The 13,400-nt window shown below is 48.5% G+C and overlaps 1 protein-coding gene and 1 long non-coding RNA gene across 3 annotated transcripts in view; one reads left to right on the forward strand and one right to left on the reverse strand.

The window, feature by feature from the left end:
• The window catches only part of CDK4 (cyclin dependent kinase 4), a 304,146-nt gene that overhangs the window by 211,565 nt on the left and 79,181 nt on the right, over window positions 1–13,400 (reverse strand). The window lies entirely within an intron of this gene.
• Window positions 1–13,400, forward strand: part of LOC144829538 (uncharacterized) — a 401,983-nt gene that overhangs the window by 5,726 nt on the left and 382,857 nt on the right. Inside the window, exon 3 of the long non-coding RNA XR_013610699.1 lies at window positions 7,705–7,747. This is a non-coding gene — a long non-coding RNA (uncharacterized LOC144829538). The remainder of the gene's footprint in view (window positions 1–7,704; window positions 7,748–13,400) is intronic.

The following is a 13,400-nucleotide window of genomic DNA, read 5'->3' on the forward strand; positions in this document are numbered from 1 at the left end:
AGAATATCCCCAGGCGTCAGACTGGATCCGGAAAGTTTTGCTTAGCAGTACCCCTGTGCGTCAGTAGGTGGCGTCCTGCTGCTCCACGTCCATCACTGGCGTCGTCAGCGCCGAGATGACGTCACGGAGGGTACTTAGGCGCCACCCATGCGCACTGACGTCAGTTCTTTCTTTCTCCGCGCCGAAAGCACAGATCCGGATTGAGCACGTACGTACCTGTCATTTTTTGACTACTTTTTGAGACTTTTGTCTCCTTCTCTTGTCTCCTGGTCCGCGTAGGGATGCCCAGCTTGAAGTCTTGTGGGTCGTGCCGCCGTAACATGTCGGGGCCTGACCCCCACAATGTGTGCCTCTACTGCCTGGAAACCAACCATGACTCCCGGGACTGTCGTGGCATTGGCCCGAAGGCCTTGCGGGAGCGGTGCCGGAAGTTGCTGGAGGTCCGGCACTCCTCTCACCGCCGCTCCGGGTCTAGGGGCCATTCGCGGGACCGGAGCCGTCGCTCGTCGGGCTCCAACTCTTCGCCCTCAGATTCCGGTAAGCGACGCCATAAAAAGAAGTCAAAGAAGCGTGTTCGCTCTCTGACATTTCCCCCCCCCCCCCCCCCCCCGTCGCTCTCTGGAGGCGGTCGAGGAGGACAGGGGCTCCGCCCCTGCGGTTTCTCTTGAGCCGGGGAGTCCGCTATACCCGGGTCCGTTGGCGACTCCCGAACAGATGCAAGAGTTTCTTGCTGCCATGGCCCGCTTTTTTAGGCCTCGGGCTCCCGCCGGTGCGCTAGCGGGCCCTGCGGTCTCGTATCGAGATTCTGTTGGCACCGGCACCACAGGATCCAGCGCCACCGGCCCCAGCGCCGCTGGCTCCTGCCCCGGCGACGCCCCAGGCTCAGCCACAGGCGCCGCACTGGGTGCCGTTTATCCCACCCCTGCCCCGGTTCTCGGACCATTTTGTCCCAACCTGGGATCCGCATTGGTATACGGCTCCGGCTCGGCCGGCGCCGTTCCTGACGCCGCTTGTCCCCTCTCCGGCTCCGGCCCTGCCGCCGCAGCTGGCTTCCTCTACTCCAGAGCTGGACAAGGACTGGGACGGCTCCGAGCATCCCCATGCACGGCAGTGTGACTCCGAGCAGAATTGGGTGGACTACCTTCAAGATGCGGGCGAGCTTGATGTGTCTTCTGACCCGGGGTTTGCTTCCCCTCCACCTACTATGGAGGAGGGCGCTTCCTACACCGTGGTGCTGCGTCAGGCTGCGGAGGCTCTCCATCTCGACCTCCCTACGGTCGCCCTTAAGACCAACCTCCTTACGGAGGTGCTCCAGGCGGCGTCTATGTCGTCGGAGCCGCTGCTCCCTTTCAATGAGGCTCTCACCGAAGTCCTCTTGGGCATTTGGTTGCGGCTGGCCTCGGGGGCACCGGTGGATAAAAACGTCGCTAGGCGCCATCGCCCGGCGCCTGGTGATCCTGCCTTCTTGACCACTCACCCCACGCCTGAGAGCCTCGTTATTCAGGCCTCGACGTCGCAGAGTGCCTTTCCCACGGCTCTGCGGATAAGGACTCTAAAAGGCTAGACCAATTTGGCAAGAGGTTGTTCTCGTCAGCCAGCTTTGGGTTGCGGTCAGTTAACACCGCCTGCTTATGGGGCCGTTACTCCCACGCAGTGTGGGATCCGGTAGCTGAGGTCTTGCCTCAGGCTGTCCTTTCCCAAGCGATTGCGGAAGGCAAGGATGTAGCAACGTTTGCCATCAGGTGTGGTTTGGATACCGCCGATTCGTTGTGCAGGGCAATTTCCACTACTGTGGCGTTGCGGTGCCATGCCTCGTTGCGGTCAACTGGGTTCTCGCTAGATGTCCAGTGCTTGCTTATGGACATGCCCTTTGATGGCTGACAATGCCCTGGAGCGCTTTAAAGACTCTCGGGCTCAGGCCAAGTCTTTGGGTCTTTCCACAAAGAACATTGCCATGCCTGGGGTTCGTTACTTTTGTGGCCAGGGAAAAGGCACCCAAGCACGCTCCTTCAACAAGCCTTTGCAGAACCAGCCTCAGCGCTGCCGCGGATTCCGCAGGGGCGGGTCTGGTAACCAGCGCGCAGGTCAGTCCACCTCCACCCCCGCTGCTTCCGCCTCTCAGCCTTCCTAATCCGAGCTTCGGGGAGCACCCCACGCCGGTGGGTGGCAGGGTCCATCACCACTGGCACGAAATTACATCGGACAAATGGGTGCTGCAGATAATCTGCCATGGTTACTCGCTCCCCTTTCTGTCCTCCCCTCCAGCCATGCCACCTCGGTACCACGGCATGTCGGGGGATCATTTGGCTCTTCTCCGTCAGGAAGTCACAGCCCTCCTGGCCAAGGGGACCATCAAGTGCGTCCCCGGTCAGGAAGTACTGAGTGGTTGTTATTCCCACTACTTTCTGGTCCCCAAGAAGGACAAGGGGGCCTGCGCCCCATCTTGGACCTCTGGGATGTTAAACGCTTCCTTCGAAAGGAGAAGTTCAAGATGCTGACTCTGGATCAGGTCCTGGCTGCCCTGGACCCTGGATGGTAGCGTTGGACTTGCAGGACGCTTATTTTCACCTTCCCATCCTGCCGGCCCACCGACGTTACCTGCGGTTCATGGTGGGCCGGGAGCATTTTCAGTTTGCCGTGCTCCCCTTCGGCCTTACCAGTGCCCCTCGGGTGTTCACAAAGGTGATGGCGGTGGTCGCAGCTCATCTGCGCAGCTCAGGGGTGTCAGTCTTCCCCTACCTCGACAACTGGCTGTTGAAGGCGGGCTCTTCCCAGGCAGTTGTCACCCAGCTCCAGGCTACGGCTGACCTCCTGCATTTGCTGGGGTTCTCCATCAATGTGCCAAAGTCGCACCCGAGTCCCTCTCAGAAGCTCCCCTTCATCGGAGCGGTTCTGGATTATACACGGTTTCGGGTTTATCCTCCAGAGTCCGGGATATTCAGGCTATGATTCCGCTCTTTCAGCCTCTATCCCGGGTTTCAGTCAGGATGACCCTCCGGCTTCTGGGCCTGCTGGCCTCCTGCATCCTTCTGGTGACGCATGCCAGATGGCACATGTGGGCTCTGCAATGGGACCTGAAGTTCCAGTGGGCGCAGCATCAGGGCAACCTGTCCGATCACGTCTAGATCTCGGAGGGCGCTGCACGACAGTTGCAGTGGTGGCTCACGAATCGCGATTGGGTTAGTGGCAGATCCCTCTCCCTTCCCCAACCAGCGCACACAGTGGTGGCGACGTGCCCCTCCTGGAATGGGGAGGCCACTTGGGAGAGGCAGAGATCAGAGGCCTCTGGTCTCCGGCGGAGTCCCGGCTCCATGTCAACCTTCTGGAGCTTCGGGCGATCCAGCTTGCACTGAAGGCCTTCCTTCCCTCTGTCAGGCGAAGTGTAGTGCAGATCTTCACGGACAACACCACCGCCATGTGATATTGCAACAAACAGGGCGGGGTAGGGGCCTGGACCCTATGTCAAGAGGCTCTGTGCCTCTGGAAATGGCTGGAACGTCAAGGCATTACCTTGGTGGTTCAACACCTGGCAGATTCTCTGAACGGCAGGGCGGATGAACTCAGCCACCAGTGCATGGTGGATCACGAATGGCATCTGAACTCGGAAGTGGCGCAAGGTCTCTTTCTGCAGTGGGGAGAGCCTTGGTTAGATCTATTCGCCACCTAAGAGAACGCACAATGTCATCAGTTCTGCGCGTTGGAGTTTCTAAGCAGACCCTCCAGGATTTCGCGATTTGCCGCGAAATCGGCACTTTTGTAAAAATGCCGCTATTTTTACAAAAGTACCCGCGAAATCGGCACGTTTGTAAAAATCGCGGCACTTTTCATAAGTGCCCGCGAAAATGAAGCTATGCAGGGAAAAGCTGAAGAAAACAGTGCACATGTGGAGTTCCTGGAAAGATCAGAAGGCATACATTATGCATTAAACACATCTTTTTTATTTGATGAGCAGTAGAAATAAACTGAAGCAAAATGCTCTGTTAATCAAGAAGTAAGGACCAGGAATAAAGAGTGCACAGAGCCCTTTCGCATCATACTCCTGTCTGCCAAGTGATCTCTTCTACTCCCTAACGGCTCCTTGACCACGATAGGCGATGGGTTTCCTGTGACCACGCCTGCTAGTGTGTTGAAAGTTCTGTTTTTTCATTTCTATTACAAGAGGGGCGAGGACGTTCACTAAATCAGAGTTTCGATTTTACTACTTTTTCATTTTTCAGATTAGTTGTTAGGGCAGAATATTTTTGGGTAATTATTTAGGGCTTATTCGTTAGAAATAAAAGTTGAATGTATTTATCTAATGTATTTTAAGGGGGGCTTTTTCTTGGTTTTCCAGATTACGTAGGTTGGAGGAGTACTGTGCACAGAACACCATAAAAGGGGAGCAAGGGCTGTTCTGGTGGCTGACGGGAGGCCGTGCACACGCGTGCTACTCGAAAATAGAAACCAGTGAAGTTACTGATCAGGGTCTATACTGTATTACAGAAAAACAAGATAAGCCCTAGGTATCCAAGGGACCTGGTGTAAGCACTATTAAATAACAGCAGTGGTCCCTACGGAGGTGAGAATAACAACGAGAGACAATACAATTAAATCAAAACAATATTTTTAATATGTAGTGATCCATTAATAAATAAAAGTGCAAAAAAAAGTACTGTAGTGGGATGTGAGTTTTTAAAGGTGGTATCATCACAAAAAGTTTAATGTAAGCCCCCACTGTAGTCTGGAATGGTTCTCGAGAGGCGGAGATATAAACCGCGCAGAATATTGTTAAATACTGGAAGGGTTATAAGTAAAAGTACGCCTGTCTGATAAAATCCAAAAGCCCGGGACAATGTCAGGCGTGCTGGGGCTACCACACTGGCCAATCTGAAACATCTCTGTATTGATTACCTATACAGATGAGACCCGGATCTCGAATGTACTCAACTGTAGCCTGCAAATTTACAATTTAGAGACCGGGTGTGAAGGCAGGTGGTATCAGAAGAGTAAATCACACCTTAAATATACCGAATTATTAGCAGATTTGTTTCCTTGCTTTCACTAAAGTGTCTAGACAATGCCCTGATCAGTGACCGTATACTGTGGAAGGTGGTCAATGTATTAGCAGTGATTCGCTATTAAAAAAGATGAAAATAGATGATTATGAGTAAAATAAAGTGCTGCAAAAATGCCGCTAAATTTCCATATTTGTGCTGCTAAATGTACTAATCCATGCCGCTATATCCTGGGGGGGTCTGTCTAAGGTGGCACTTGCTAGGAGACGCTTTTCGGCGAGAGTGGAGCTGCGGTTTATTGTACCACTTCTGCCCAGAGGTCTGAAGAAGATCAGGCGCGACCGGGCCCAAGTCCTTCTTAAGGCTCCGGACTGGGCTCGAAGAGTATGGTATCCAGAGCTACTCAGTATGAGCGTCGATCCCCCGATCCATCTGCCTCTTCATGAGGATCTTCTGTCGCAGCAGCAGGGGACGGTCCTCCATCCGAACCTGTCCAGCCTCCACCTCCATGCTTGGAGATTGAGCAGCGACAGTTGACACCTTTCGATCTTCCTCCCGAAGTCTGATGTAATTCTGGCAGCCAGGTGTCCCTCCACCAAAACGGTATACGCCTGCAGGTGGAACAGATTTGTGGCATGGTGCACAGCAAAGCCTGTGGATCCCCCTTCGGCCCCTCTTTCTGAGGTTCTTCTGTTCCTTCTCTCTTTGGCCAAGCAAGGCTATGCTCTGGGCACTATCAAAGGTTATCTTTCGCCCATCTCCGCCTTTCTACGGCTTCCAGATCAGCCTTCTCTTTTTAAGTCCCTGGCTGTTAACCGTTTCCTTAAAGGCATTACGCATACGCTCCCACCTGTGCCATCATAATGCCTCAGTGGGACTTGAATCTTGTCTTGACTTTTCTGATGTGGGCTCCCTTTGAGCCCCTTCATAACTGTCCTTTACGTCTTCTCACCTTGAAAACGGCATTCCTGGTAGCTATCACCTCTGCCAGAAGAGTGAGTGAGCTCCAGGCTCTTTCTTCTAAACCTCCTTTCCTTTCTATTCATCCGGACAAGGTGGTTTTAAGGACACGTCCTTCTTTTCTGCCAAAGGTTTTCACGCCCTTCCACATCGGGCAGACCATCACTTTGCCCACCTTTTTTCCGCCTTCACACCCTTCAAGGGAAGAGGAGAGGCTCCGCCGTCTGCACCCAGAACGTGCGCTTGCATTCTATCTGCAGCATACACAGCAGTTCCGGGTGGATGATCAGCTTTTTGTTGGTTACATGGGCACCAAAAAGGTCGGGCTGTGCACAAGCGGACCATCTCCCGGTGGGTCGTTCTGTGCATCAATGCAGGTTACTCCTTGGCCAAGAAAGAGCCTCCTATGGGGCTGTGTGCCCATTCAACCAGGGAAACTACAGCCACTACTGCCCTGGGACGCGGCGTTCCCTTGCAGGACATTTGTGAGGCAGCTACGTGGGCCTCGCTGCACACATTTACTAAGCACTACTGCCTTGACAGTCCAGTCCGGAGAGACGGCTTCTTTGGCCGTTCTTTGCTCTGTGACTTTCTGGTGTAATCTTGTTCGCAGACCCACCACCGGGGTTGGTATTGCTGGAGTATCTATTCTAAGGTAAGGAATCTATCACCAACATGTTTCTTTCAGATGCACAAGTTACTATTTGTTTAACGATATATCTGTAAGAGACATTAGTTAGTGATAGATCCCTTACCGCCCCACCCATCCTCCCCGTTCTGTGAACGGATTACTAGGTTTACAGTCATCCCCTTTTAGGGCCCTAGTGTTATGCACCGATGGTCAGTATCTTGCATGGCTCTGCGTTTCAGCGCAGAAAGTCATGTACAGAACTGAAGTCAGTGCGCATGGGTGGCACCTAAGTAACCTCCATGACATCATCTCGGCGCAGACGATGCCAGTGAAGGACGCAGAGCCGCAGGACACCACCTACTGACGCGCAGGGGTACAGCTAAGCAAAACTTTGCGGATCCAGTCGGACGCCTGGGGATATTCTAAGGTAAGCAATCTATTACTAACATGTCTCTTACAGACATATCGTTACACAAGTAGTAACTTGTGCTTCATTGTCTCTCAACTACCACCTCAGTCCTCTCATTCTCGGACTCTCAGTATGAAGGTTTGTTTATTTTCTCCCCCCCCAAAAGCCACCGATTTCTTTTTTTCTGGAAGTTTCCACTAGCCTTCTTAGTAGGATACTCTTCAGTCCCTATATTTCACTCGTCCCGGGCCCCTCCTGTAATCCTCCATCCTCCTCCCTGTACTGCGCTACTGTGTTTTGACGTTCCCTACGTTCCCCTCCCATCCCTGTTCAGCCCCTCAACCTTCCCTTCTTTCTTTGCCCACGTACCGGGAAAAGCAGCAACTCTCCTGAGTTGCGGGAGGAAGTTAAGCCTCCCAGGACAACCACCACTCTTCACTCCACGTCTCTGGAGCATCGTTGTCTTCTCACTTCTGCTCCCCGGTGACTGGGCGTTTCTCTCCGATTTCAGAGTTGAAGTCTCTCCCTCTCTCTTCTGTTCTGCCGGTCCTTTTCTCCTCCCCTTTTTCTGGCGGCCGCCCTCTTCCTTTCACCTTTGACCCAAGCTTTTCTGCTTCCTGGTCCTTCAGCGTTGCTCTATGGATCCGCCTTCCTCTTTTGGCCACGATTCTTCGTCGTCAAAGTTAACCCTTTCCTTCTCTTTGTTGCAGCAAGCGGGCTGTCGGAGGAGCACACCGAGCTGAGGATGAAGAGGTAAGTGAGGGGGTGTCACGGGTATTTGGTTGGGATTCTTTGGGTACGATGGGTCATTTTCGGGGTACAAGATTGTTCCTTCCTCTGAGTTGGATATCTGGAAAATCCACATTGAATAGTATAGTGCCTAGTTGCAGACCCAGTTGTAGACCCTGTGTGGGCAAACACATCTTTTTTTAAGAGTCTCTGCTTTTGACTGCCTTATAAGAGATGGTGGCTTTCACATTACTTCATGCCCCAGAAATGATGAGCTACACATTGAGCACAGCTAGTTTCCACAGGTTTGCTTGAAAGTTTTTATTTACTTATTGGTAATCTCAATACTTTGATTCTTTCTACTTATCCAGTCTTAAAATGTTGGATTATTATTTGGGTGAAGTCAAAACTGAAAACAACAAAATTCCTAAACCAAATTAGAAAATAAAGTAACATTTAATAAACAGAATGAGACCAAAATGACAAAAATCTAATGAAGAGAACCAGAGATGTGAATTTTAAGAAGAACTAGTGCCACAAAGCATAATGCACCAATGACAGTCAATGGTCGCGGTAGACTGGGACCCAAGCGGAAAGCGTGCGTCAGGTACATCTACCAAGTTTGTCCTGGTCAAATGTTTTACCTTCTGACTTAGTCCTTTCAGTCCCAATCCACTACAGGAGTACGCCTCTAAAACCCAATAGAACCTTAGGGGAAGCATTTAAATACTCATAGGGTGTCAGGCAGAGGCCAACAGCAGGATCCAGTTGGCAATGGTCAGCTGGGAAGTTGCAAAAGAGGCCTCTTGTAGTTTGTTTTGTCCCTGTAGATTTAACAGGAGTTCAGCCTTATGACCTTTCGAGTCCACTTATTTGATCTGGGTTCAAGAGGGACCAGATCCAGTCTTTCCCTGCTTCTCCCAGGTCATAGACATCAGGTTCAATTGTTCCTCATGTCCAAGTAACTGAAGGGGGTGTCTAGAGGTGTCATATTTATGGCTGAAATTAGCCAGTGGGTGAAAAGGACTCCTCGGCATGCCCTAATCAATCAGCTAAAAGGTCCCAGGGCCAACCATACCCAATTTGGACATTTTCAAGATAGCTAAGGTCTTCAGCCATGGGCTCAGAGGGCTGGGTGTGTATGATTGTGAGGAGAGTATTATGGTAATCCTTGAGACCTACCAACACTAAAATCCAGTTTGAAGCAGCCACTGTATACCCATAAAATCTAGAGACGTACATCTGGTAAGACAATAGCAAGTTTTCCAGACAGTAGATACACAAGAATTATCTTGGCATTCTGTTTCCTTCCTTTCAAGTGTGTCTCAGTGATGTATGTAAAAACCTAGCAGATCTGTCATATAGTACTGGACAGTGCATTGTCAAAGTGGATGCCCACAGCCCAACCCTGAATATTCTGTGAGGTTCAGAGGAGTCATCTCTGCCTAATAAGGAAAGCCTATTGTTTGCTCCGGGGAGGCATTTCACACCCTTTTTCACAGCTATTCAAATGGCTGGGATAAGATTGAGCGCAAAAGCAAATTAGCCTACAGGAAATTCAGGCATGGAAAACATAATTCTTTTTAAAAGTTATATTTCCTTAATAATAATTCAAAATCAAACTTCCTTATTGAATTGAATTTTTAACAACTATTAAAAATTATTGTTTATTTTTCTACCTAGCCTCATCCACGAGATACAATATTAGGATTTTAATCTGTACTCTGGTGCGCTACACAGGACAGCTAGGCCGGGCACAGTGAAAAATAGCTTGTGTGTGCTAGTCACTGTAAGTACATGTTAACCTCATCACTGTGGCGCGAATTCCGCCTCAGTGCTGAACATTCCAATCGCGGGCGTGGTCATGACAGCTCCCGGCCGTCATCAGCACACGCCCACCGTGACTCATGACGGCCGAGAGCCGTCATGGACATCGAAGAGTTTAACATTAGATTTTGATATTTCCTACTTTTTAATGTCATGCACCCTTGTGGACTAAAAGCATGCATTGGAGTTGCTTGATAATCAACTGATCTGGGTTTAATCCATCATTATTCTTTAGCTCACTCCGTCACCCCAGGTCAGACATGGCCATATGCAAATCAGTCTGACCCTGTGCCTCATTGGAACAGACCAGCCGAACTACCAAACCATGTCTTCCCTGGACCGGAAACAAGCATCCTGGGACCGGTTTCTGGCTAATCAGCCATCATCAGCCAGGCTAGCTTGAATCCAATGGCAAAGCGAGCAAGGGACCCATGTCTGGGCATGTCCTGCATATGGCTATGTCTCAACTGGGGTGGCGTGGTGGGCAAAATAACGATGGATTACACCCAGATCTGTGACTGGGGGTGAATGTTTGACAATGTTCAACATTCCGTTCATTATCTTTTTGTGACTCTCCATGCTGTCAGTCTTGAATTCTAGGCCAACAGACGAGCAGATAGAAAGTATGGAGAGTTAAAAAAAAATATCAGGATGAGATTTCCTTAAATACAGCGGTTAATTAACATATATTTGTATATAATGCTAATATTACATGTGGGTGTAGTGTTTTGTTATATCTGGCTGTTTAATTTGCTAAAACTCCAATAGGCAAAGTAGGAGTGTATGTTTATCAGTTAAATATATGTGGAAATATACCAATTTATGACATAGTTCATTCTCAAAACACCAAATAAAGATGAATAAATACCAAAAAGATAGCCTAAAAATACATATGGATAAATATAGACGGAAATGTTAGAAAATAAATACTATAAAACCAGGAGCCCTAAATACGGTGTTTTTACAATTTACCCTTAAAGGAGCACTGGCTTTCATATATGCTTTTCCCAATAAGTATGTGAGGCCTTAGGCTTTTATCATAACTTTTCATAACAAACACATCAGACCCATGGCATCTGTCAAAAACGACTTTCCGATAAATCAATCAGAATTTAGTTTCTATTCACTGGGAAACCAAAGTACAAATATTACAGTTGGCAAGGAAAAAGTTACTTGCCTTTGGTAATGATATTTCTGGTGGATGCATAAAGTTCCACAGATTGCTCACCATATGAATTAGCCTTCCAGACTTCACACTGGTTTGGAAAAGATTTTAATAGCTCGAGTGGCAAAAAGCGGGAACATGCACCTCTAGCCCCAACTCCACCTCTAAACCGGACACAGGAGTATTGTGGATGCCAATAGGTATGCTGACATCATTTTGAGATACCCTTTCTGCACCCCATGGAGGCTTGCCACAACAATCCGAGACCGCAATGACAAATCCCACATATAGCATGATAGTGCCCTTCGAGAGCTTATTGGCCACATCAATTAATCATTAAGGGAGGAGGGAACTAGGTGAGGTAGCTTATGTATACCAGGAGTATGTTACTTACCCTGTAAGCATCTATTCTTAGCGTGTAGTGCTGTGGATTCACATGCTATGTACACGCCTGCCTGCCTTCTAGTGTTGGGCCTGGACTTTGTAAGTTGTTGTTCTCGAGGTGTTCTTATATGGTCGAGGTTGTGCGTCATATATCCTCAAGGCATTGCGCATGTACAACGGCTCCTTTGTTAGGTTGTAATATTTTTTCACACTGCCATACGGAAGTGAGGATACAGTCTGCTAAATTAGCTTTGTGCTGTTCCACATGCTGAATATTTTTGTGCATATGTGCCACCATCACCTAATACCTGCCGGGGAGGAGGGAGAGTTCATGTGAATCTGCAGCACTACACGCCACGAATAGATGCTTACAGGTAATTAACATACTCCATTGGTAGCATGTATTGGCTGAAGATACACATGCCATCCATAGACTGTAAACCATTACTCCTCTCGCGGTGGCTTTAGGCATCAGATGGTGCATTTGCCTGAAATAACGTACGCAGAACTGTTTGTCCCACTATAACTTGTTGTCTGGCTTGTATATCCACACAATAGTGCTTGGTAAAAGTGTGTAGGTTTGTTCACGTTGCCACTTTACAAATGTCTGTTAGGGGGATTATGATGCTGCTTACTACCTTGTAGAATGAGCTCTTGGCTTCTAGGTAGTGTTTTGCTTTGGTGTAGAACTTTTTTTTACACATTTTACTATCCATCTAGCGATTCCTGCTTTTGAGATGGAATTACCTTTCCTTAGGTTTGAAAAGCCACAATAACTGTTGCAGTTCCCCCAATGTTTTAGTTCTTTCCACATAGTAAATTAGGGCACGTTTGACATCTAGCTTATGAAACGCCCTGTCTGCAACAGTTTCTGGATTTGGAAAAAGAACTGGTAAGTCTGATTTAAATGGAAAGGTGACATAACTTTTGGCAGAAACTTTGGGTTCGTGTGCAGTCAAATTTTGTCTTGGAACACCTGGAAATAAGATTCCTCTATTATAAGAGCATGTATTTTGCTGACTCTTCGTAGCAATGTAATAGGAACAAGGAATGGCACTTTACATGCTAGAAACTGTATTTGACATTTAAGCTTAGGTGCAAATGGCGTGGACATTAACCTTGTTAGCACACTGTTTAGATTCCACAATGGTACAGGAGGCGTATGTGTTGGTATGACCCTTTTAAGTCCCTCCATAAAAGCCATCATGACAGGTATGCAAAATAGAGATTGATGTTTCCTGTTTTGTAAATAGGCAGCGATTGCAGCAAAATGCAGTCTTCTAATTGTGTATGCTAAAAGTGCTTTTTGCAGATGTAACAAAACATACTAGCTGTTTTTCAGATGGTGAGGAAGGGTTTGTGTTGCTTGTAGCGCAGTAGTGGACAAAGTGTTTCTATTTTGCTGCATAACACGCCCCTGGTGCTTGGCCCTCTGGCTTCCTTGAGGATGTCCATACCTTCTGAAGGCAGTTGTAGATACCCAAATTCTATGACTTCAGGAGCCATATTGCAAGATAAAGTTGTTGTACACTGTGGTGTTCGACTGTGTGTGAGAAGATCTGGAATGTTGAGAAGCTTTTTGTGATGTACTTGGGAGAACTCTAGGAGGGTTATATACCATGGTTGACGTGTCCATGTTGAAGCTAGTAGTATAACGGTTTGTGATGTCTATCTGAGTTTCCCCTGACCACATACAGTGCGAAGTAGAGGTATTAGACCATGTTAAAAACATAATTTTTACATGATCATGTTCTTAAGTTGCCTATTTTCCCTAAAACGGTGACATTTGACACTCATTGGTTTGCGTGCACACATGGGATACCATTCTTCAAACTTAGTTTTGCTTACAAAACCCCTTCGTAGGCACTCTATCAGCACACTTCGAACATTCTGTACCCGTACAAGGGCTAAGTTCAGCACACACAGCATTATTTATTTTTGGCTGCTCAGCGACAGAGCTATCACAATATAATAAACAATAGCGGCCTGAATGCGGCTTCGAGATGGCAATGGAGGACGTGATAACTTAACTGATATCTCCTCAAGTGATCCCATCCCTGTTACCTGGTCTGATCACTTTGTGATCCCTTTTGCCATCTCCTTCTGAAACCAGGTTCGAGCCAGACCCCCACTTAACTCAGTGGGCCGCAACTGGAGCATGATTTCCCCTGACAACCTAGCCATCCATCTCACCTCGCTCGCCCCGGAGGAGGATACAGACCTAGACAACAGATTGTCCAAACTCAATCACTGGATCACCTCCGCTATTGATAATCCAGCCCCTATCAAGCCTATTAAATC

The sequence above is a fragment of the Lissotriton helveticus genome, chromosome 1_1 (assembly GCF_964261635.1).
Source record: "Lissotriton helveticus chromosome 1_1, aLisHel1.1, whole genome shotgun sequence".
NCBI lineage: Eukaryota > Metazoa > Chordata > Amphibia > Caudata > Salamandridae > Lissotriton > Lissotriton helveticus.